Below are 25889 nucleotides of genomic sequence, written 5' to 3'. Positions count from 1 at the left end.
GGAAAGAGGCGCCAACATGGCTACATAACAGGAAGTGGCTGCACGCGCATCACGGCACTCCCCCGTCACCCACCACCACCCAAAACAAACCCAGTCACAGTTGTTGGGGCAAAGCAAAAGATGCCGCATCCACGAACGATGCCACTGGAGGCTTGGTTAACTAGTTAATTCTGCTTCAGTGACAAACAACAAAACTTTGCTACACAGTAAGTTTTGGTAGTGCGTGTTTAGAAGAATTGTCAGAACACAAGTAGCAAGCACAGATCTCAAAGAAAGCTACTAGATGCCCTCCCCTTACCCCACAGCGAATGCTTGACTTATGTTCTCAATTAAAAATAAATTGAAGCTCCTTTCGTATCAACTTGACAGGGATTACCTGTCCAACCAATATCCACGCAAAAATTGGTAAGTTGTACAACCACGTTTCACACCATTACCAGAGGTTTGAAGCACATTAACCACAGTAAAGTTTTTTGCGTCTTAAAACATAATAATGGCACTGAATTTCAATGTGGATAGAAATAGATGCATAAGACATACCAATAGATAATTTCCCCCAGGCTAACATATTTCGAAAAAGCATGCAATTTTTAAAAATTAGGAAACCATTGATTGATTGTAGGGTTTAACGCGCCGACGCAACGCAGGCGATGAGGCGCGCCATAGTGGAGGGCTCCGGATTAATTTTGACCACCTGGGGATCTTTAACGTGCGCCGAAATCTCGTACACACGGGCGTTTTTGCTTTTCGCCTCCATCAGAAAAGCGACCGCCGCGGCCGGGAATCGAACCCGCGACCTTGTGCTCAGCAGCGCAACGCCTTAGCCACTGAGCCACCGCGGCGGGTGAAACCATAGAACCAAGCATCACATACATATACAGTCGACCACTATTAAGGGGGCACACTGGCCTTAGAAACTTTTTTTGCTTCCAACCAACCTTCATAAAACATTATGGGCTTGTTCAGTCATTTTAGCTGATTTCAAATATCCAAAAACCTTTCTTGACTGTTCTTGAGATAAAAGAAACTAATCAACAAAAAATTACCAGCAAGGCATGAATGGATACTAAAAGTTGTGGAGAATGAAATGTGGGAAGCAGTTTCTTTGTTTTGCAATTGCATACAAGTTTACATCAATTCTAACTTCTAGGTTTGAAGTACTGCTGCTAACCAATAAAAATAATGCTAATTAAATAACTACTGAAACACAAAATGTAAAATCTACTTCCATTATTGGATGGTTAAGCATTTAGCTTTAAGCTGAAAAAAAAAAAAAAAAAAAAAAAAACCCTTTCCAGCTGCTCTACATGCTGGGATGTACCTCTAGAGAATTTCCTATTGCTACAATACCGCTCGTGGCAAAAAAGGAGAAAAGTATATGCTTTTTTGGCCAAATTTTTTCCCCAAGTTCACGAGGACAGTAAAACACTTTGAAGTAACTAGTCCACAACACATCTCCCTTCTTGATTATGTTCAGAATCTCGAAGTTGAGCGAATGACAGGGTTTCCATAATAGTTGAGACTTGTCGCTAAAATCGAAGACTAAAGCGTCCACCACATAACCTGCCCAGGAGTGACGGTCTCCGCAAGGCTTTGTACTTGAAATAACTTCTAATGGGTTTTGCCTTAGAATTATCAAGCAATTGCTGCCATTGGATTGCATTTGAAATTGCCGGGACCAGCAAATCATTTCTAGGTAACCAAAAATCCCAATTAAGTGACTTCAAATTATCGACAGTCATCCGTTTTACGCAATAGCCTGGTGGCTTGGCACCATCGATTGCTCTCAATGATAAGCTTATTGAAGATGTGCACGTATTTCAAATGGGTAAAAGCACACACCTTTTCTACTGTTCAATCAATCAATCCACTAATCCCCCCCCCGCACACACACTTGTCACCTCAGCCACAGAGAGTAGGCCCTACCAATATGTACCAGTGAACCTGTATTGCACGATGGTTGCAACGAACAAACCACATTTAGAGTGCCTGCTGCCAGTGACAACCAGTTTTCATAAAATAGCCACCTGCAAATATTGTATATTGCAGAGTGCCCCCATCAGCATTGAGTTCTACACAGCACACACATTGCAATATATCAGCCTGAGCTGTTGGCAGAGAACAGTTGTACCGACCCAACCTTTGGATACACTAACACCACCACGAGGTCACACCTGCACTTGAATATGCAATTTCTGGAACTGCAAGTAAACATTTAATCGTCCAACTATGCTTCCCATGCACAACTGACATGTTCCAATCAAACTAGATCAAACTAAGAATGCACGCTGCCTCTTGCCCAGTCAATTCTATTACATCAATGACTACTGTTTTTCTTAAGAATGCAAGACTAACCTCTTGGGGTGGTGCATGTTCACTGAAAAAGCATAAGCGATAGCTGAGCCTACGAGTCATCTTATCCCTACAATGAAAAGTCCCTTATGTTCTAAAGGAGGCCATGATCGTTATGACTGAAACATGTGCACTACAAGACTTAAACCAACCTCGACTGTTGACACTCCGAGCAGGGGCTAAATATTATATTCCTGAAAAACTCGGAACACCAGACATTTTGAAAGCCTGGGAAGTTTCCTCCGTGAAAACGTCCCGTGGCCCCACCAGGAAAACTTTCTGCAAACCCACCCACAAACACTACTGACGACCCTCCACCACACCACGCAAGCACGGGTTTGCCCGTGCTTGCTTCAAGCAGCTATGCGATTCATAGAAAGATGGACGGTATTCAGTGGCACAAAAATGGAGACATCAAAACTGCCATTTCAAACTGTATGACGATAAATTCTTTTATTAGGAAGGGGAGGATCGAAGGTCGCTGGTTGGGGATGAGGGGGAATAGGGAGGGAGGTAGATGCTGACTAAATCACACTCGCCAGGCCACTGGCAACGCCGAACTTTGTTGCCGTGCAACAAAGCGACATAATTCCCATTGCAAGTGTGAATGGGCCTTAAGCGTTCCGATAATAGCAGTGGAGTGTGGAACACCCAAAAGAATTGTTCATCACATTTTAACGAAGGATCTTCAAATGAGGAAAGTCTGCGAAAATGGTGCCAAAAGACACGACAGGACAGCTGAAGGAACAGCATTTGTTGAAGTGCCAAGAATTGCATGAAAAATGGACCCAAAATTTTTGGACAGAGCGATCACAGGGGACGAGAATCAAAAGGTCCCCGAAAGTAACTTGGCATGGGCTGCTGGAAGCGTGAAAAGTAAAAGCAGCTGTGACTGAAGGAGGTTCCCGTTGATGTATTCCAGGGCACATTCTTTGATTGGGTGAAGCGTTGCCAACGGTGCATCAAAGCGGGCCGGGGGGAATACTTGAAAAGTTATTAAGAGATTGTAAATTGGTATTGAATAAAAGATTAATAAACAAAAATTTCAGAGTTTTCGGACATACCCTGTAAAACAATTACCAGTGCCTTTTACAGCAATGCCTCCCCAGAGCCACCAGCCATGAACAGCAAATCTTTAGAGAAATGTTTGATGAAGCACTCATGGACTCTCGGGATGCTGAGGACGCAGTGGGGCGGGCAGTAACCATCCCTTTCAAAAATGAGCACGCAAGCTGGCAGACCATATTAACCTCAGACATTTCAGGCTTTGAACCATTACCTGGCCCTATGGAAAGCCCATTTCATGCGTCGACAAGCACGTGAATGAACAAAATCGGAAGTTATTGGTTGACTATGCTGAGGCAATCTAAGCCTTCTTGGAGGTTACAGAACACTTTTGCCGGGAGTCCGATTATTTCATCTTTATACCAAACTATGGCACAGATTTGACTGCACAAGGTGAAGACAATAGAAAAGTAGATGAGGATTACTACACTCCCGAATTTGAAATTTGATGCAGCACGAATCGCAGTCTTCTCGGTCACGGCGCATAGCTGCAGCATCCCAGAAAGTGATCACGTGATCGGCGAATGCATTTCAGCACGCACTACTTGGCCGTTATCTTGCAGTGCGTCGCTTCCACCGAGCACGTTGTTGGAAATCATGTTCGAACCTATCACACAAATGTCATGCGGTTCGAATGAGCCACAAACGGAAGAGGAGAGTCTATCAAAAGTGTGAAGGGGAGGCAGTCAGACATGCTGAGTCATGGCAACGTGCTGGCACATGGCACCATAGCAGCACATGCCGCCTTCCCTCTCACACTTCTGCCAGTCCGCCTTCGTTGTCTCGTTCGCTTGCTCGGTTACACGGACATCCCGCCACCAAATGACTGTACCGGGCACCGAAGTGCTGCGCACTAACAACATTGGCATTTTATAGAGCATTCCCATAGTCCATAGACTGCGCTTTTCGTCCTCTGCAACAGATTTGGGCATCATCCCAGGCACTCTTCATAATTTAAGGAACCTACACGCCAAATTTCCCAAACAGAATTGCTCGCACTTCAAATGCCAGCAGGGTTCGTACAGAATATTTGACTGAAAAATCAAGGACTTTTCAAGGATTTCAAGGATGAAAATGGGCAAAATTCAAGGAGTGTTAGCAAAATTTTATTTGCTTACAAGACTTATGAAAGCAGTGCAGTTTTCGCATGGATTTCTTTTTCCACAGAAGCTGTTTGCTTTGACTAAGTAGGTGAGGTTGTTTTTCGCTTCAGCTTCTTCCGAAAAATGGTCCGTGGATTCCAGCAGGCACTTGAGAGTTTTTTGAAGCTTTGACTTCCTCCCTTGCATCTTATCGAGCTCTTGCTCGAGCTCTTTTATCTTTGAAGTTGCCTGCCATGACAGTGCTTGTTTCTTTTGTTTGTCTAGGTATGCAGCATACCTATGCCGGGCTTGGCGCACTGGCGCCTTCAACTCTTTTGGAATTGGAACGTTCAGCAGGCCGCCATGGTTTTTCACAGCCTCGCAGATAACTCGTTGAGAAATATACGACAGCTCTGCCAAATTCTCGACCGCAACCTGCTTCTTGATGCTGAAGCCTCTTTCCACTGAGGCCTGCCCATGGCTCAGGAGGAGAAGTTTCATCACAGCCCATAACTCCCGTGCTCCGTATTATTTATGGACTGAAACTTGCACTTTCCGCCTGGCATCCTGTCAAAGTAAAGTCGGACTGAGTAGCGACCGACCGTTGATACAACTTGCGGTGGATTGGATTGGATTTCTGGCTCGCATTTGTTGCCAGACGATGCAGGCGCTGCCGGTTTTGAAACCGAAACTTGCTGCTATTGCTCTTCTGTCAAGGCTACTTGTTTTCGCGGTCATTCCTCAGTAAACGCGTTTTTGAAATCAGTACAACTTACGGAAATATGTTGTTCCTTTGCTTTATTGAAACAAAGTCCACTAAATTTTCAAGGATTACAAAGAGCTCACTTATATTTAAGGAGTTTCAAGGGCCCTTGAATTAATGTTATCAAATTCAAGGATATTCAAGGATTTCAAGGGTCTGTGCGAACCCTGTGCCAGGTACCTCAATTTTTGCACACAGTACTTCTGGTTTGCCCGACACCGTGTAATGTTTTCTGGCGGGGAGAAAAAAGAGGGGGGGACATCGCTAGGGATGCAATATGGCGGCATGCCCCCATATAAAATTGACCTGGGAATAATGTTTGCAGCCACACTCAGCAGTTACTGACTGCAACATGTGCCGCTGCTTGTGTCAACAACTGCAACTGGCTAAAAACGAATTTGTGATAGATGGTTTACTGTTTTTAAAAAGCGAGTTAAAATTAAGTGCTTCTAAGACTAAGCCCCCTCCCGCCGCTTCGGGAATTAGCAGCGGCCTAGGAGCACGAATCGGAGCGTGCTCTGACCCATGCCAATTATGATTGGTTGTGTTTTTGAATGGTGGTAGCCTTGAAGGCACCAGAGCAGGGCCAGGGCCAAACCCTACACTGTATAGATTGATGGTATGAAACAGAAAGCTCTAATGCAGCTGGTACAACAGTGCTGCAGTATGATTGCTACGAAGAGTGTCTTCAGCTTAAACTTCAATTTGAACTTTTATTAAAATAACAGGGGAAGGGAAGGAGGTGGTCTCCTGCTAATGTATCAGAGCCCCCTAGGGGTATGGGTGGAAGAAAGCAGGGGAAAAATAGTGGGTAGCAATATAGAATACAAGCGATTGTCCCAGATTGCTTTGGCTGTGTGTGTGTTCCTCAGTGCTGCTCTATACTTCAGAACGCTCCATGAACTTGTTTCACTGTTGATACCACACACCGTTTCTGTGCTGTATAGGTGACCGCTTGTGCTATTGTCGTCAACTTTTGTGGAGTTGTAAATAAAATGGAATCATCCCTCCTTCCAGAATATGTGAATGACCTGTTTCAAGAATGGGTAGACGACAATGTCAGTCTCCCTCAAATTGGTGCGAAAAATGTGGGGTGCCAACAGAGACGACATGAGGTGGCTGCTGATACTTGACCAGGTGCCCATCCACAAGACTGAAGCAGGGCAAGAGGCCCTCAACAGAAAGGAAACCCCGATGCTCTGCTCATTCCTGGTGGGCTCACATCCATCATCCAGCCGGCGGACGTATGCTAGATGAAGCCTTTCAAGGACGCCCAAATAATCAATTCATTCCTCCTTCATGTGGCGAAGCGCTCTCACCAGCAAGGTGAACCTGAAGAAACCGTTGCGCCAAGGTTTTTTATTACAGGGTCAGAGAAATGAATTTGTCAAACTTGTTTTGTCTGCATTGCATAGGCTGGGTCAAACACACTTTTCATTGTTTATCGGGCTTCTAAAGCAGTACTTAATTTATAAATGTGATTGGGCAATGGCCAAGATTTGAATTTAAGCGTTTCGGTTCTGTGCAACAACATGCTTGGCATCCAACATTATCCTTGGTTGGGCATTCTCAATATCTCAGGAATTGGCATACTGTGCTTCTGCCATGCTGTCGGCTCTAGAATGCGTCAGATAAGCCTGCCAGCACAACTTAGAATCGTACGTAACATTCATTAGCAGGGGCATACGCAGTGGCTGAATGCCCTCCGTGTCATTGGAGACGCTCAACTATGAGACACTGTGCCCCCACCTTTGGAGCTTGCCCGGATAATCCCCGTGTCGTAAGAGCAGGGTTCGCACCAGGCCAACAGTCGGCTGATTTGGCACTGTGCCTGAAGCAGTCGATGCTTTTGTCAACACCTCACCAACAAGAACTCGCCGGCGTGCCAGTGTCTGCCTGCCAACCCGATCGTAGAGCAATGAAAGTTGCAGCGCAAAATGGTGGAATCATGATAGAAAACATTACATTCAGAATTCCCCCCCCCTCCCCAAAAAAGGGGAAAGGAAAAAAAAATGGAGAAGAAAGTCCTACAGGGACTTCGAACTTGCTAATTGCAAAACAATGCACCCAGTGCTTCAGAACACTTAGTCATAGCTGCAGCGCTGTCAGGGGAGGGAAATATGAAGTATATATCATATAGCTTGTTTATGACTATTACTTGATGATCGCTTGCATAGTAAGCATACCCCAAATTGCCACGAATATCTTCTCTCTAGCGACAGCATCCCTTAGCTCTTTCGTGACCACGTCATACCGTTACGGGTGAACGATGATTTTCAAACCTCCCGTGAAAGCTAAAGACAGCGCTTTGCAGACAACAGGGGTAAGACAGTGGAATCAGATTTGGGAGCAGTTTTTGGAGCAGGAAAATCTCGATTTTGGAGCAGAACCTTTATTATGCCCCCTTGGGAGCCTAAAAAATCGTTTTTTGGCAACTCGGGAAGGAAAAGTGCACTTTTTAATCAGTTTTGAACGTGCATAACACTAAAACAGCCATTCAATAAAGTTTTTTCTACCAGAGTATCACAAGGTACAAACTGCACTACATTTTGCAAACCACTTTTATTTCTTGGCCTCCATGCATAGATAGCGTGGAGTTCATTTGAAAATATTGAATTGAAAAACTAAACAATCGTACGGCATTTGTTGTCATGTGAATGCCGAAATTATTTTTCTGTAATCCCAGACTCGGTTTTACGCACAACTGCAGAGCGACGGCAAGAAGTTGCGCAAAAGGAGGTGACAGTCGTCGCACCCCTCTATCCCTCCCATTTCAATTCCCAAGGTGCACATTCACTATGATCGTAATTTGATTAACGTTAGTATGTTTAGCCACCTCCCTTTTGGCATTAAATTTCACTTCAGGCAGATGGACCGTTATTACTAGCGTGCAATAATAGCCCGTCCCGCTATCCGACACTGCTTGAACATTTTGCGGTGAGGTAGCCTGCGCCGCCACTTCTGCAGCGTCGATCGTCCCATTCCTGCCGCTCGCAAACTCGCTGTCAAAGGCAGCAATAACTCGGTGTTTCATAACACCGCAATGAGTCCGAAATTTCACTTCAAGCGCGCACCGTGCCTCATACTCAAAGCCGAAACACGACGAATTCGCTGCCACCACGTTGTTTTTGACGAACTCCAGTCTTTCTAGTTGCGCAACTTCCCACAACAGATCAAACGACTAAGTGTAAACCCAGCCACCCGCATATCCAAAACCACGGTAGAAGACGGCAAAGAGCACTCTGCCTGAACCACAAGCAACTGCTTTGCCCGGTGGCCATGTTTTCCAATCTTCACCACACCGAGATGGCTGTGCCCAGTAATGTCGTTCCAGAGATACGGTGCTCCGAAAATTGCCGTCTTTTCATCAACTCGCACAAGTCGTTTGCCGCCTCAGTACACAAGTATTTTTTCTACAGGACTTTGCAATGGTTTTCGATGGGAAAACTTTAAAAACATAGAATACAACATGTGCAACCCGGCATTGAGACTTTCGAAAAACTACCTCGGGGCCAATTTTATGCAGTTTTTTTTATTGAATGATCAACCAATTAAAGCTTTGCAAACAGCACCACATTGGGGATGCTGGAAAAGTATGCAGTCAGCAGGCATTTTTCCCCACTGAAAATAACGGGTGCGTTAAAATCCTTGGCTGTCATACTGTTACGGAGGAGTTTGGCGCAATTTTCGAAATTTTCAAGCCTTTGGAGCAGCCTGGCGCAGCAAAACAAATTTGTATCAAAACTGCGCAATATGCGCAGCTGTCTCACCCCTGAGACAATTAATGCCATCTAGCATATATTGACAACTCATGTTTTCCATTTGATTATTGTGTTTATATTTCACGAATGTAGACAGAGTCGGGAGTGAAATTTGAACATAAAGTAGTGGAAAGTTCGGTGAAAATGGCATTCTGTTTCACTGCGCTTCGCAAAGGCGGACAGCTTCTTTAAAGGAGCCATGAAGAGAAAATGCAACTTGGTTTTATTCGAAAGATTTCGTGTTTTATAGTGCCCCCAGTGCTTGTCTGGATACAAACGGTGCTTTTGATTTCCCGCTCAATCGTGCGTTTTCGTGGTCCCAAATGACATCACAGGAACCGACCGCTCTGCAGCCTAGAATACCTTCATTCACGCATCCGCCGTACAGGGTAGAGACACGGATACGCTGGCGCCGCCATTTTCGGTTGCTCGCTCGCCACCGAAGCAAGTCATTGTGTCAAAACCGCGCTAAAATTATCGCCGCAACGCAGTTTACTGAAGAAGTTTGAATCATATTGTCTGTTTCGCGTTGCTAGGTCTCGTGGGAAACGAAAATAATAACGCGTTGAGCCCATTGGCCCAATTGCGGCGGCACGGGACCGTTCAAAGGTTGTCTCCACCCTGTACAGCGGTGTTGGTTTGTTCCCGCGTTTTTTTACGTTCCGTAACCTAGATGGCGCCACCATACCGTGGCAAGCGTTTGGTTTGTTTTTGCCCGCATTTAAACCTGGCTTGTTTTTGTTCTGGGAGAAAATATTCGCTCCCTGAAACAGTGCTCGCTCAACAAATGGGGTCACGTAAGACACCGTTGCTTGCGTCAATCGGCCAGTGTCGTCTGAGACAACCCCAAGCCCCGTAGTGCTGTGCAGCTAAACCAAGCATGCTGTGCGCAGTACGAACAGCAGAACGCATCAGTACTTCTATGTTTACATGTGCTTTCGTAACTTCCACTGTTTGTCCCATCATTCTTATTGCTTTGTAAAGAATGTGCCCTAAATTTAAGCGCAAATCGCTCGTTCGTCTAGTTTGTAAGCTCTACCTAATTTTCGTCTGCTTCTGCCAGCCTCCGCCAATCGCAGAGCTTAGCTCATGTGACATCATAGGTTCTGTTGCGGGAAATGAGCTGGTGGGTCGCATGACCATTCCCGTTTTTCCTAATTATGTAGCTTATTTGAGCGAAGTTTACGTTAAAAGTGGTGTCAGTATGATTCTAACGAGACAATCTTTTGAATGAACCTAACTTGTGTTTTCTCTTCATGGCTGCTTTAAGTTAAGACTAAGGCCGCAGCAGCTGCTAATTTTTGTTAAACCAGCTGCTAGCAGTGGTGACTCCAGTAACGATGTGGATTCGTTCTGATGAAGGCGCTCCCATTCAATCGCCTCAGACTTCAACAGGTGCTGACTGGCAAGGTTCATTTTTGACTTCCCTCTGTATTTATAAATAAAACTTGCTTCCTATCTAACGACTGCAGCTTTACTTTCATGTGTAGGGTCTGGACAACATGTGGCGGGGATAGTTTGCCAAATGCCCCACGCCGCATCGCGTTATCACATTCGAGATAGCCTGAAGCGCGTGTCAGATTAGCTCTGAAGAGCGCCGCTTCTCTATAGCGCTGGGTTTTTTTTCTTGCTTTTACCACTGAAGTGATAATGATTGTGTGTCAGAACGCAAACAGGTATGCTTGGATGCATATTTTAGAAAGACCGATTTACTCTAGAGTTGCTTTGCGGAGAGGCACAACATTCAGAGCTGCTAGGCTGGTGGGCTTGCAAGAATCTAAAACTTGGTGTACAGCGTTGATGCATATATTTAACGACAGCTTAGGAATGTAGAAACAACTTATAGATCTTAGAATTCTTAAAATAATTTTTAGGCTCAGTACAACCGCCTATGTGCACTGTGTGTATACTTTTTGTGCATTTTTTTCTGTTTATTTTAACCAATAAACTGTAAATAATTGTAACTTCCACAAAACTGATGTTAAGTGTTTGAAAGAGCATCGAAGCTACAAGTTCAGGCATAGCAATCCGAAATGGGTCGCAGATCAACACAGAGAGAGAGAGAGAGAGAGAGTTTGCGGAAGCACTTAATATAGGTAATTTTTACGTGGTCATAAAGGGTTCGGTAGGAAAGGCAATGGCAAATGTGTGGTTGTGCTGCTGACCGCCGTGCTAGTTCACCACGCGCAAAAAGCGCTTCCAGTACCCTGGTTTTATGCTTCACAAAAAATGTTTTGATTGATTTTAATTCCTTAATACCTATATTAACTTTACTGACTGTTCTACTCCCTTTGATTAGCCTAAGATTTTCCTCTAGCAGACCAGTCAGCGAAGTGTTGCATGTGTGGAGATACTTTGACTTCGTAGCATTTACTAAATACAGTACACAAACTAAAGGCACATTCTTCCAGGCACAACCAAAACATGGTAATAAAAGTATCGGAACTATTCTACAGACTTGCAACCGCTTTGCTCCACCTGAAGCAGACACATTCCAATGGCTTTGCAGCAACCAAATCCTGTTCCAATGAGAGCGCCGCCACAGCCGAGATTGCTCCGTGGGGGAAGAAGTTGCTCCCCCGGAAGTGGCGGAGTCTGCCAACTCGGGTGGAGCCTCGTTTTCTCTTGTGACATCGCCGCCGTCTGCTTCCGCTCTGCTCCCCCTTTGAATCGCCATGGCGCCCACTCCGGCAAATACGCACTATGGCCAGTCATAACGAAAAAATACATGCTGCACACCATGTCGCATTCAGCCTTGCTACTTAACGAAAGCAAGTGCGACAGCTGAAAGTCTGAATCAAGTGGCGAGGAGCCCAGCTCCACTGGCGACGAGGTGGACACGGCGTTTCTTTTTTACTTTTCCCACCTGCCTGCGAAAAGGCCGACGAAAGTCTCGTCACGGGCGCCATTGAGGCTAATCAGCAAAAAAGCAGATGAAGGAACTTTGGTTGAGACCTGACGAGAAGAAAATGCTGGCAGTGAAGCAGCCGCTTTTGGAAGGGCTTGATGTAAAGGCTGCCAGGAAAATCCTGCACCCGTCATGTTGCAGCCTTTGCCTCGGCGGGAGCACATGCGTTCCAAACGCAGTTTCAGAGCACCTGCTCTTCGAGAGAGCAGCGTGCTGTGCGGTGGAGCTTGGCGACCGCTCAAGATCTGCCATCGAAATTCAACATATAGAGGAAGAGAAAAGGCCCTCAAAAGCATGAAAGGAGCAATAACTGCAAGTGACGACAGCGTAACTGTGAATCTTTTAGAGGGAGCAGTCATTGTATTACAAAAACGCACTGACCTATTTTCCAAAAAATGCACAAGGACTTTAAAAGTGCCCACAGTCCAGAAAAATGCCAACATAATTCTGATTTACAAGGAAGATACCAAAGATCTTAAGAATTACAGACCCATCAGCCTACACTCATTAGTATAGAATCTGTTTACCAAGTAACAGATAACCGCATAAGTGACAGCCTAGATTTTCAACAACGCCGGGAACAGGCTGGGTTTAAAAAAAGGATACTCTACAATAGATCACATCCACGTCATTAATCAAGGAATAGAGAAATCCATGAGTATAACAACACCCTTTACATGGCATTTACAGACCACGATAAAGCATTATTTGATTCAGTAAGCACCGCAGCAGTGTTTGAAGCATTAAAGACCAGGAAATAGGGGAGGCCTACATAAAACTCATAGACAACATAAATAAAGTTCAGAATACTTTTCTTAGCCAGTGGAGGGAGCAAATAGAATGGACGAGGGACTAAGAATACGGCCCATAGTCTTGCTCAGCGAGTCGGCAGAGCAGCTGAAAAAAATGCTTTAGGAACTACGATCACAAAGCTTGGCTGTGGGGCTACAAATAAGTACGAAAAAATTTAAAGTAATGATAAATAAGTATGCCGAGAGTTCGCTCTTATACAACCAATGTGTGTTGTTGGTGATGATGTATGGAGCAGAAACCTGGCAGCTTACAAAACCGCTGGAAAGAAAACTTCACGAGCCATGGAACGGAGGATGATAGGCGTAATCGTCAGGGACAGGAATCAAGCCTTCTGGATTGGGGAGCAAACTCGAGTAGAGGATATCTTAGGGGATGGCCATTAACGTGATGGAGGGATGAAATAAGAAAATTCGGAGGTAAGAAATGAACTTGGGCAGTGCAGGGCAGGAGCAGGTGGAGGTCAACAGGAGAGGCCACTGTACTTCAGTCGACCTAGTAGGCTGTTGATGATGATGATGAGCGTGCTGGCAGTGTGCACATCATACAAGCAGCTTGCCGCTGCTCGCAACGGCAAAAACAAAGTTGCACATGCAGCAAAGGGGATGATAGTGTAGAGAAAAATTGCTTTAGAAACGTCATGCATGCTGCTAGTGAAAGCAGTCATTGAAAACCTGCCGTGACGCTAAGCTTGAAGTTCTTAGATGGCAACGGAGGGATCTGGCTTATACAAGTGCTTTGAACCTGCTGCCACAGGCACTTGGTGCACTAGTTTCATTTGCAGGAACCTAACTTGCCAAGAAAAGGGGTGCCTTTGAAATGAGCGCCTTATATTCAAACGAAGAAGACTTCTGAAATTCATTCTAGCGGCCTTTTCTTACACTTATCATTTAGCAGTGCTTATGAAAGGCTGCCTTATGGCTCAAGTTAGCCTTCTAAACACATGGGTAAAACACCCCGAACAGTAGGCCGCACATTTTGGCACTAAACCCAATTGCACTTGTCGAGAACACGCCAGGTGCGCAGGTTATTGTTCTACAATACCCTTTTGCATTTCATGATGCCAGAAATCCTAGTGAACAAGGCTGTAGAAAATGTTGACAAAAGACTGCGTTTCTGCCCCTTCTACCTAACCAGAACAGCATGATTTATTTAGAATCTATACTATTATTGTGTCCACCTAGACCAGCTCATTTCATACTTGGAGTTGGAATTTTATACATTTTAACTAGCAATTTGAGGGTAATGGGCATCATGTAGAAAGGGGGTAGGGTCATACTGTTTATTACATGCAGTATCAGCAGACAACTAGGAGAGAAGCTGGTATCACGTCATTTTAAGTGAAGCCATTCACACAGGGGGTTGAAACGTTTCCAACACGGAAAAACGGAATTGCATATTCTCAAATCCAAGCTGCAATGAAATGCCACTGAGCTTTCCGCTGAAAATCGTAATGTGTTAATGCATTCGTTGTGACAGGTCTTCGAGGATTTCATCTACACATGTTGTGTCACCAGTTGTACCTACTTTCTTTAACCAACTAGAGATGACAACAGGAGTTTAGGAGGTTATTTCCCCATCTGAATCAACTATGCAACCCTTGGGCCTCATCGTGGGACCCATTAGTGGCCCCTACACTGTAGATGCTAAGCATGATCCCATGGCAGCCAATTAGCAGGTACTTTACCACCTGTAGCCTAGCTAGTTCCGCAAGGGTTTTTTTTAAATCTACAAGTCTACAATGCAACATTGAGAAACAGTTTAGTGGTATGTCTGCAAAGATAAAACCTCAAGCTAAAAATGGGGGAAAACCCTTATGAGACATTTTATAAAAATTGCATTAGCACGCTCAAAAAAGAAGAGTCAATATGAGAAACGCAAGCGTTCTCATACAGTGCTTGATGTCATTATCAGTAACATATATTTAGGAACAACCCAGCAGGGAGTTCTCCTCGTGGTGCTTTGGACATTTAATGTGAAGTTCGGGTTTAAACTTTGCTAGAACTGGACTTCAGCCACTACTAAAATCCCGGTGCTAAAAAAGAGCCCAGTGGAGTTTTTTTTTTTATTTGGCGACACATCCATAACTTCTGCCGTTTACAATGCCATATCATAGCTTATTTCCTGAAAGCATTTACAAAATAAATGTTCACCAATTACTGTATCATTAAAAATACTGCTATGACACATTTAATTCACATTACTCATAGCTGGGAGCCCTTGATCATCTTATGCCCGAGGCCGACTCTTAAGGCCGCAACTCCAAATCAGAAAGCAAAGAAGTGCAGCCGAAAGATTAGACGCAGTGAAGGTGAGCTTATCTATGACCTTTGCTCCTGCCGATACACACTAGCCTGGGAGATGAAACAGCAGCAGTATTCTACCCGGAAATGACTCTTGCTTTGAGTTTTTTTACCCTGCTTCAATTATCTGGCTTTTTCTCAAACAGTTGAGGGCGATCTTAGAACAGTCAGGGGTGAGACAGGTGAATCAGATTTGGGAGAAGTTTTTGTAGCAGCGAAATCTCGATTTTAGAGCGAAGAACCTTGATTTGGAGCACTTAACGACATTTATTATATCACCTTAGGAGCATAAAAAAAAATCAAATTGTAGGCAACTCCGGGGAGAAAAGTGCACTTTTTAATCCGTTTTGAACGTACATAACACTGAAACATCATTTTAATACAGTTTTTTCTACTGCACTACTTTTTCACAAGCCATTTTTAAATTGCTCTATGCATAAATAGTGAGGAGCACCGTTGGAAATACCGAATTGAAAAACTAAGCAATCGCAAAGCATTTTTGTTATCATGTGAATGCCGAAATTATTATTTTTGTAATCCCAGACTCGGCTGAACACATAAGTGTAGAGTCACGGCAAAAGTTGTGCAAAGCGAGGCGACAGTCATTCCACCCCACCAGCCCTCCCATTTCAATCCCCAAGGTGCACCTTCCCTACGATTGTAATTTGAGTAACATTGGTATGTTTAGCCACTCCCTGTGGCATTAAATTTCACTTCAGATAGATGAACCGTTATTACTAGCATGCAATAATAGCCTGTCCCGCTATCATACACTGCTGGAACGTTTTCGGCGATGTAGCCTGCGCCGCCACTTCTGCAGTGTCGATCGTCCCATTCCCGCCGCTCAGAAGCTCGCTGTCAAAGGCAGCAATAACAGCTTTTGCTAACATCACAATGAGTTCAAAATTTCACTTCAAGCGCGCACCGTGCCTCATACTCAAAGCCGAAACATGGCGAATTCGCGGGCACTACATTGTTTTTGATGAACTCCCGTCTTTTGAGTCGCGCAACTTCCTGCAGCAGATCGAACGACTAAATGTAAACCCAGCCACCACCATAACCAAAACCACGGTAGAAATTGGAGCACTCTGCCTGAACTTCGCCCAGGGGCCATGTTTTCCAATCTTCACCACACCAAGTAATGTCGTTCCGAAGAAACGGCGCTCCGAAAATTGCCGTTTTGTCACCAACTAGCACAACCAATTTGACACCTCAGTACCCATAAGTATTTTTTCTACAGGACTTTGCAATGGTTCTCGACGGGAAAACTTTGAAACTGACAGGAGCGTTAAAATCCTTCGCTCAGACTGTTTTGGAGCAGTCTGGTGCAATTTTTGCAATTTTCAAGCTTTTGGAGCAGCCTGGCGCAAGAAAACAAATTTGTATTAAAACTGCGCAATATGCGCAGCTGTCTCACCCCTGAACAGTGAGAGTGAAGAGAGAGAAACAACATGGGCAGAAAACAAGCCAAGACTGGAGAAAACCGTCTGGATACAAACGTAAAAACCTGCCTACCTGACTTGGTGAATCTAAACAAAACTCCAGTATTACTAGGGTTCTTGCACTACTCTGTCTGCTGCTAGGTGCAAAAAGACTGTCACTGGTCTGACAGTTTACTCTCTCTTTCTAGCATATAGAGATTGTAACATCTAACCTCATTTTTATATTGAAGCAGACCCACAAATTAGGATTGCTTTATTAGTGCAGCCCTTAAGTTACAGAGCCACCACCAATGTAGTGGTTTTGTGACCAAAAGAGTGCTTTATTGGGCACATGGTCACAAATCTAATGCGAGCAGTTGCTGTTTCTGAAGAAATTCAGAAATAAAATGTCCACCTGCCCAAGATGCAGATGCAAGTTAACTGAATTCGTAACAACCTCTATGGCATGCCTCACTGTCCAGATCGTGCGAGTACCTGAGGAGCATGGTGGGATTTTAAGGCACATAGTACATTTAAGACATTTAAGGGGAAACGCTTCGAAAACACTTTTTCTTTAGTTTTCAAGTTAGGGTTTCCAAAATTTAGCCAGACATTTTTTCTTGTAGATTCCAAAACTTATCAGATTTTGTGTGGCCTCATTACTTTTAAAGTTATCATACGTGCAATTGCAAAACAAAGGGATTTTTACTCTTGCTTTTTCAACATCAAAACTTCGGTGTAGATGTCTGTGTAATAGCTTATGCTTGTCATGAACCACTGTGTGCACTTAAGAGGTTAAAATTATGAAGAAAAAAAAAAAAAAAGCTGTTACTACAAAAAATGAACAGATCTGCAGAACTTTTTTAAGGGTTCCGTGTATCATTTCTTGGTATGTTTTTATTGATAATGCAATGTATCGTAAATCAAAATAGATAACGGCACTCTACACACCTCGAAGAAGCTGTGTGCCAAGTTTCATCGCAATAGGACAATTTTAAGGGGATGAAACTACGCGAGTGAAATGCGACCGTGGCCAAAAATTCCAAAATGAGAAAAACGCATTTGAAACATGTTTGTTAATTAGGGTGCACTTGCAAACACTCGGAAGTGTGTCCAATGCACAGGCAGTATGTCCAGGAGCTGGCCACGATGACTAGATGTTGGGCATTCATCTTCTGAACGCACCTCTTGTCGCTGTAGTCCCCCAGGGTGGTCAAGCGTGCTGGTGGGAGGACACCAAGCTTCTCCAGGACCAGCTCGGTCATACAAGAGCACAGCAATGGCTGTGGCAGTCTCCACAGCACTTTGGGTACCAAACTCTGTTTTTGGGCACAGCAGCCACACCTTACTGTAGAAGGACTAAGCAGTGTTCTGAGTTTTCCCTTGAAGGCATCGGGCCAGCAGCTTCTCGTCAGAAAGGCGCCTGTATATGGGCAGCAGTGCCCGACCCTGTGCCTTCATCAGAAGCGGTGTATGCTGTGGTGCAGGCTCGCCCATTGCTTCAGCACGCTTGTGCTTGCACCATGATTCTTGGCCTGGTGGGCAGAAGTTGTGACTGCCAGCACCATCAGTGGAGCAAGAGTGAAAGTACAACGCCTATATGGCAGTGTACATGTCCCGAAGGTTGCCGCTATTGCCAGTGATGGCAATCTGATAGTATGTCTGCAGCTTTTCAATGGTGGCAGGCTTGAGCGTCCCGCCTCTGGGCAGTGGTGTCACCAACTTGCCTATGCCAGTGCCTAGGCGTTTCACAACAAGTGCAGTCCTTGCAGATGGCATCTGCACCGTACACCTCGGCGTCACAAACTCTGTTGTACGCTTTGCTGTCGCCACCACTATGAAATGTTGTGAAGCGAAGTGGAGTTTCGTGCAGCAATGTCCGCTCCCATATCCTTAGTGCTACTTTAGTTTCCATGCCATGAGAGGAGCTGTCGGTGTTCTTCTCACAGACAGGTCTGTGGTAGGCCTGCCAGATTTCCTCTTCAGAGCCCACGACATGCAGACTGCAAGCATGGCAGTAATTCAACAAGACTTCAAAACCCAAGCACAGGCCGGTGTCCAGGGAGATAGCCGCGCCGACTCCGTTATGGCTTTTATGGCCTTGTTTCTGTCGTACATTATGGCCACGTCAGTACCATCAACCACCTGCTTTGTTACAGCTTTTGCCTGGTTCAAATTTTCGGTTACGGCCCTCACAGCAGCATCGTGAACCTTCTTGCTGATTGCCTGGAAGGTTTTGCAATGCATGGGCTTCGCTAGTCCAACAATTGCAAAAAAGCGCGAAAGCTGGTCATGTCCGATGCCTATGGCACGAGGCTACGACAGCTTTCACATTCGCCGCGAAGCTATCCCACGAGCTCCCGTTGCCATAGTGCCCCACCTCCGTGCAGTCATCAGATGCTGCGGCGGCTTTGCCGGAGGCAACACGCTTCGACGTATGTGTCGAAGAGAGAACACAAGACGCACACTCACTGTTCTCACATCGCAACTCGAGACAAGACACAGTCCTTTGCGCCGTTCTGCCACCTTGCAAACAAGTTCGTGTTCACAGCAAGACGGGTACGCCGCTCCGCCCAGAAGTGCCGTCATCACATCGATGTCACACAGCACTGTTGATGATGTGCCATCATGCCTTTCGTTCTTCTAAAAAAAAAAAAAAAAAAAAAAAAACTCCAGTTTTGTTGTGAGGCGCTGACGAAGTTTGCAGCAGCGTCGATGCCGCTGGCGAAGTCATCGTCGCAATCGTTGCTGACTCTGGGGTTAGGCCTAGACCTCTCTAGGCCGTTCGCCTTTGCCACAGTCTGACGACGCACTTTACGACGTTTTCCCACATACTTGTTTATCGTCCGGTACTTTTTCACCTTGTACACCTGCTTTCTGGCAGGATTCATAGCGTAACTAATTGAATAAATCTTCGCGAAGCTCAGTTTGCGATGCAGCGCGGGGCTGAAGCGACAAGCGAGCGCTGCGCTAGCGAATGGTGCGCTCGATCCGGCACCACGTGATGTGCCGCGCAATTCAAACGGCACGCAGGGGCGCTTCAAAAAACGCTTGTTTATAGTATTTTTTTCTTTCCGGACGACACTCCACGAGCCTGCGTTCTTGAGAGCATGGACAACCGCCTCAGTGATTACAAATGGCGCACAACGCCGCTGCCTCGAGATACCGGGGCCGGGAAAATGTTGATTTCGGAAGATTTCAGCGATTTTGTAGGTCGCTGGAACTTACTTGAACACATTTTTCAGTAACTTCGGATACAAATTACAGATTGAAATTAATTTCGGCTAAACATGAATGTTGAAAGAATCTAATACGACTGAAAACAAAAAAGTGAATTTCAGGAAAAAACGAGATTTTTCAACCCACGTCTCCCCTTAACACTTTCCTGGCCATGCCTATTCAAATAGAAATTTTGACGTTTTGCCATTCGGTTTTGACACTTTCCCAGTGTGATCAAAGAGCTGTCACCATCTATCTACTGAGTAGTGGAGACACTTGCACCCTCTTTGGTTTTGTTTTTTCGTGCGGCGCTGATTTTTTAAACACGTCGCTGGTGTCCCATGATGGGCAACGTGAAGCTACGGCAACAGCATCAACATTGCACGCGACCGCATGGCAAAATGCCGCATTTCTAGCTATTTGGACGAGCCTACACGGGAATTTTTGGATATTAGTACCACCGACTCCAAAGATATTGTTTTTAAAAGAGCCATGAAGACAAAACACAAGTTTGGTTCATTCAAAAGACGGCCTCGTTAGAAAACTTCGCTCAAATAAGCTATATAATTAGGACAGCTCTGCAATTGGCGGTGGCCGGCAAAAGCAAACGCAAATTAGGCTGAGCTTATAAGCTTGCAGAACGAGCTATTTGTGCTTAAATTTAGGGCACATTCTTTTTAATGCAATAAGAATGGTGGGACAAACAGTGGAAGTTACGAAAGCACTGTAAACATAGAAGTACTGATGCGTACTGCTGTTGGTACTGTGCGCACTATGCTTGCTTTAGCTGCACAGCACTGCGGGGCTTTGGGGTAGTCTCAGACCACACTGACCGATTGACGCAAACAACGGTGTCTTACGTTACCATATTTGTCGAGCAAGCACTATGTTTCCCGAGAATATTATTTTCTCCCGCAACAAAAACAAGCCAGGTTTAAATACAGCTTGTCACGGTATGGTGGCGCCATCTAGAGTGACGTAAACAAACGCGCGAACCACCGCAGGGTACCTCAATTCCAGCGCTACCATACAGGGTGGAGACACCCTTTGAATGGCACCGTGCCGCCATTGGGTCAACGTGCTCAACGCGTTGTTCTTTTAGTTTCCCACGAGACCCAGCAACGCAAAACAGATAAGATGATTCAAATTTCACCAGCAAACCGCATTGCGGTGCTAATTTTAGGTGCTAATTTAGCTAATGACTTGCTTCGGCGGCGAGCGAGTGACCCAAAAAGGCGGCGCCAGCGTATATGTGTCTCCACCCTGTACGGGGGACGCGTGAATAAGGCACCCTAGGGTGCAGAGCAGTCGTTTCCTGTGATGTCATTGCAGAGCACGAAAACACACAATTTAGCGGGGAAAATCAAAATTTTAACTTAAATTGAGTAATTTCTCAGTGAACAAAGCATCGTTCGTATCCGGCGAGCGCTGGGGGCACTATACAACACGAAATCTGTCGAATAAACAAACTTGTATTTTGTCTTCATGGCTCCTTTAAGCAGATTTTAGACCAGGAACCTGATACTCCTGCTCAACACAAGCCCCAGAAACTAAAGTGTGCTACGAAGAAAAACGGTGGAGCAGAAAATGTTTTCTACGATGCATGTGCGGCCAACCGAAGTTTCACAAGTTTAAAGAACGGCTTTCCCCAGTGGCACAAAGGCCACCAGGGCTGTTCTTTTGTAAGTCAAGAATTTTTAGTTAGGAATTTTACATTTTCAGAAATTTTGCACTGCCAGTATGTGTACTAGATGCATATATTCAAATTTTTGTTTTTTCTGTGTGGACCAACACCGCAGTTTTTGCTTATTTTTATCTGTCACAAAATTTTTCAGTACAACCCCCCCCCCCCCCCCCACATAAATATTCTTGCATGAAGCACTTACCATGACAAAGAAAATTTACCCTTCTATAGTTCGATACCATACTGTTACACATTTTATGCGACGGAAAAATTTATTTGCTAGACTCCAAAATCACTGCTTTTTTTGTGGGCAAGTAAGTGCTAATTGGGACATGACAACAAAACACAAGTTTGTTCTATTCAAGAGATTAGGTGTTATAGTGCCCCCAGTACTTCTCTGGCAGCAGACACTGTTTCATTCCCTTACAAATTGAACAATCTAAACCAAAATTGCAATTCTCCCACTAAATCGCGTGTTTCGAGACGTCACCGATGATGTATACAGGTATCTGAAACCAATGTTCATATGGCGACTAGGGCTGCAGCAGGCAGTAAAGACATTTTGTTGCTTTGTTACCGTCCGCCTTCGCTAGATGGCGCCACAACACACCCCAGAACTGCTGTTCGCACTCGCATTGTTTTTGATCAGATTTGCACCTGGCTTATTTTTGTTACGGTTGCAAGTAATCGTTTTGCGAGACATTGGGTATGCTTGACAAACAGGGTCGCATAATACTATGTCGCTTTTGCCAATTGGCCAGTGTTGTGAGAAAACACCTGACGTGCCGGACTTCTGTGCGACTGCAACCAGCATAGTGCGCGCAGCACGCACTGATGCTTTTATGTTTACGTGTTCATAACTTCCATTGTTCACCCCGCCATTATTACCGCTGTAAAAAGAAATGCACTAAATTTAAGTTCGAATAGCTTGCTCTGCAAGTGTTGGATTGTGTCGGCCTCAGCCAAGCGCAATAAGTTTAGCACACAAAAGTGGCTACAGTGTCGCATGGCTATTCTGCTTTTCTCACTATACAGCATCTTTGAGTGAATTTTGCGTTAAAAGTGGTGTCAGTGCAATTCTAATGAGGCACTCTTCCGAATGAACCAAACTTGCATTTTGTCTTTATGGCTCTTTTGACAGGCTGCGACTAAGCTATCCGTGCATGCCGATTCATACAAGAGAAACCACGAGTGGAACACAACAACTATGCCTTACAGTTTGTGGCAATAAAATATCACCACGCACTAACGAATTGGCCCAATGGAAGCTTCCAACCCACGCACTGACCTGCCCATCGGCTCTTGCTTTTCAGCACATGTGTGTCCGAGTTCTGCTGCTAACAAATAGCTTGGTGTTACTAGCAGCACAAGTGGGGGAAACCGTTCCATCATGCCCACCAGCACTAATTTCCCACACACAAGTTCCTCATCTTCTCCCAGAAGCTGGTTATAACATATACTAGTATTTCTGTCCCTCTTTCAGGATAACCCCACGCAATTAGAGTGCAACAAATCTCTATAGAGGTTTGCTTTTCCTGTTGCAGAGCTCTCGGATGGCAGCATTATAATACACCGTTGGAAGGCTCCAATCAAAAATAGGCACGGCAAGTGCTGCACCAGAGAGGAAAGCAACTGCACCAGCTGGGGCTAACTTTGCAGGGAGCACGGATAAATTGGAGTTGCATACAGTCATACAAACTCAGAGGAGTCCTGATAATGGAGGACCAAACCATTCAAACTGCTGGCTTGTTAAAATTGCCATCTGGGCCTATGTATCACCAAAGCAACGGCCTGCACTTCCAAGTGCGCACTTTTGGAGTTCCTACACTAAAGATAAATAGGAAGGCCAAAAGGGTGGCCTTTGTTTAAACCTCAGGTTACAAATGTTTTCTTGACCGGCTAGGTACTGGCCTCCGCTGCAAGACAGGCTGAGAGAGAAAAAATAATCCACTATGTGGGTGCACCAAGTTGCATAACAGGTAAAGGGAGTAACGAGATGAGCAATTACAGTAGTATACTTGTGAGGATGTGTAGAGACAGATGCTAAACCCAATTCAACTATGGATACAATAATTTACCTTGCTAATCTCAACTGTGCTGCCCACAGGAATGAAACCACAACCAAGTGACTATACTTAGGGTTGTTCGTTTTCAGGTGCAACCCGATTTTACGCGATTTTTACACCCCAAACACGTGTCAGGAGAACCTGGTTAAACACGATTTCTACCCGAAAGGGCCTTTTCAAAGTATCAACTTGCACAATTGTGCACTGAAGGTCCCCCTAACTCGACCAGTATTCAACAAACACTACATTCGAACTTTTTGAGTATTGGCTCGAGTCACGCAAGTGAGTAAGCTGAAGGCAGACACAGTTTTGTTTATGTTAAAATACCATAAAACTCTTACTGATTTTTGCTCTACTTTAATTTGTTAGCTACACCCTAGCATGTTTGCTTTCTGCCAATGACATGTGAAAAAAGCAGCCGCACAATCTGGCTGGACCAGTGCATTTTGTTTTTAATGCCGAGCACTTGTATAGTGACGTCATTGAAACCCTGGCAGCCATTTTTCCCTTAGTGCCATACTCTTAGCATGGCTGGCTTTCACAGAAGAACCAATGCCATCATCAGGCATGAGACTCCCTGAGACTGCCATTCTTCCAGGTGGGGGAGAGGAGGACCTGCCTGGATGCCATGTTCGCTTCCTGTCCCAAGGTGCCTTTCTCACGCGCTATGCCAGGTGCTCCAGTTACGGAAGCCAGGACTGACTACTCCTATTGCTGGTCTCCAAGGGCGACTGACAAGTGCCGGTTGCTGCCCTGAGTCAGGGAGGTTCGCTTCTCCCGCGCAATACGCCAGACATCACTCTGCCAATTCCAGACTAAATTTATTCAATTATTCAAAAACCTGCAACAAAATGTGCAGGTTTTTTTTTTTTTTTTCATGATTTTCGTTTATCAGCTCCATAACACTGCACCAAAAAAGTTACAAAATACACGAAACCGTAAACAAGATATTCAATGGACCTTTTTGAACAGCCAGTAGCTTTGGCACTTTATATACATCGTGCCTAGGATCAAGCGTTTTTTTTTTCTTTCTTGCATCGGTGCAGAAAACTGAAAAGCCAGGGCAAGGATTCACCTCACACAGCTACTCCACTTCCCACATGTCGCACTCGCAGCCCATGTGCCTTTCTGATAACAAAATTGCAATTATATTTGTGCCAAGGAAAGAACAAATTAAGGCAAATTCGCTAGTTGCACGGCATTTTTCCCCACTCAATTTTTATTTTGGCAATGAATTTTTCGTATAGAATATAAAAAAGTTTGAAATAAAATAGCCATATCAATTGTCGGAGTGCGTGCCCCATTGTCCTGTACAAAACAATCGACAATAGGTGGCCACTGAAAGGGCCCAGCATTGCATTACTATTTCTTGTCTATTCCTATAGTACCTCCATAGTAAACAATAAAACACACATTCCGAATGGATTTGTTAAACAAAGCCAACACTGGAACAAAACTTGCTGTATGCTCGCCAGTGTATTTTCAAAAATAGAAAACACCAGGCCACCAGTTTTTGCTCAAGGACTTTATATCGGCAATATAGTTATAAGCTTGGTTAAGGCAGAGCGTCGCTATGAGGCCAATATACTCAAAACAAGTGACCAACTGCACTCCGATGAAAATCTTGCTCTCCGGTGATGGCTGTTACCGAAAACAACCAGTTTGAGGGGAAAAATACTGACTACTGCTGTAAGTGTGAGCACCAGCTCACACTTAGGTTTGCCTTCGCAGGTAAGAGCACAAAATTTATTCGGCACCTGAGTGTTTCTCCAGAAGCTGTATGTTTTAAAATGCGATACTGGAAAATTGTTGGGTTTTAACTTGATTTCCACACATTTCTTTGCCACGGCCAAAAATGACTGTCACCTTTCCTTCAGGAGGTTTACCTTCTGCCTCCAAGAAAATACAAAAAAAAAAGGTTACAAAACACAACAGAAACCCAAAACATTGGAAAAAAAAAAGCATGTCTGTCTAGGCAACAAACTTCACTAGGTGACGTGTTTTCCACAAGACAACTCATTTTTTATGGAATACTAAATAATTCCTAGGCCCATGGTTACTTCTACAACTTCTTGCACTGCATGAGACACAGCAACCTCAAAATGCAGGTGGCAGATACATTTGCTAACACTAAAACAACGTCAAACTGCGCAACAGTAATGTGTTGTGCAAAATGAGTGTGCACCATGGTCTGTAGAAGACTGTGCAGTTGCACTGTTTCCATCTCACTCCCAAGAATAAAAAGAGAAAGGGGGAAGAGCAAGACCACAGGTGGCCAACGCATTATATTCTCAACTTAAAAACAAGCATCACTGCTTAAGTGGGCTGGAATGTCAATGTAATTTTCCTGTAATAAAGATCACCATCTCTTGCATTAAAACGTGCTGACAAGCTGTCCGGACAGCCCACTCCTGCATCCCATTGCATCCCCCGAGCAAACGCAGTGGTGCTGCTC

The 25889-nt window shown here is 44.7% G+C and overlaps 1 protein-coding gene and 1 pseudogene across 7 annotated transcripts in view; both read right to left on the bottom strand.

Moving 5' to 3' along the window:
- Window positions 1-25885, bottom strand: LOC144155927 (uncharacterized; annotated as a pseudogene).
- Window positions 1-25889, bottom strand: part of Ctbp (C-terminal binding protein) — a 33604-nt gene that overhangs the window by 1902 nt on the left and 5813 nt on the right. The gene's annotated exons all lie outside the window — the stretch shown is intronic.

The sequence above is a fragment of the Haemaphysalis longicornis genome, unplaced genomic scaffold, assembly GCF_048455015.1.
Source record: "Haemaphysalis longicornis isolate Haplotype H1 unplaced genomic scaffold, Haemaphysalis longicornis Haplotype H1 scaffold_1, whole genome shotgun sequence".
NCBI classification, from domain to species: domain Eukaryota; kingdom Metazoa; phylum Arthropoda; class Arachnida; order Ixodida; family Ixodidae; genus Haemaphysalis; species Haemaphysalis longicornis.
This window is presented reverse-complemented; position numbering and strand designations above follow the sequence as displayed.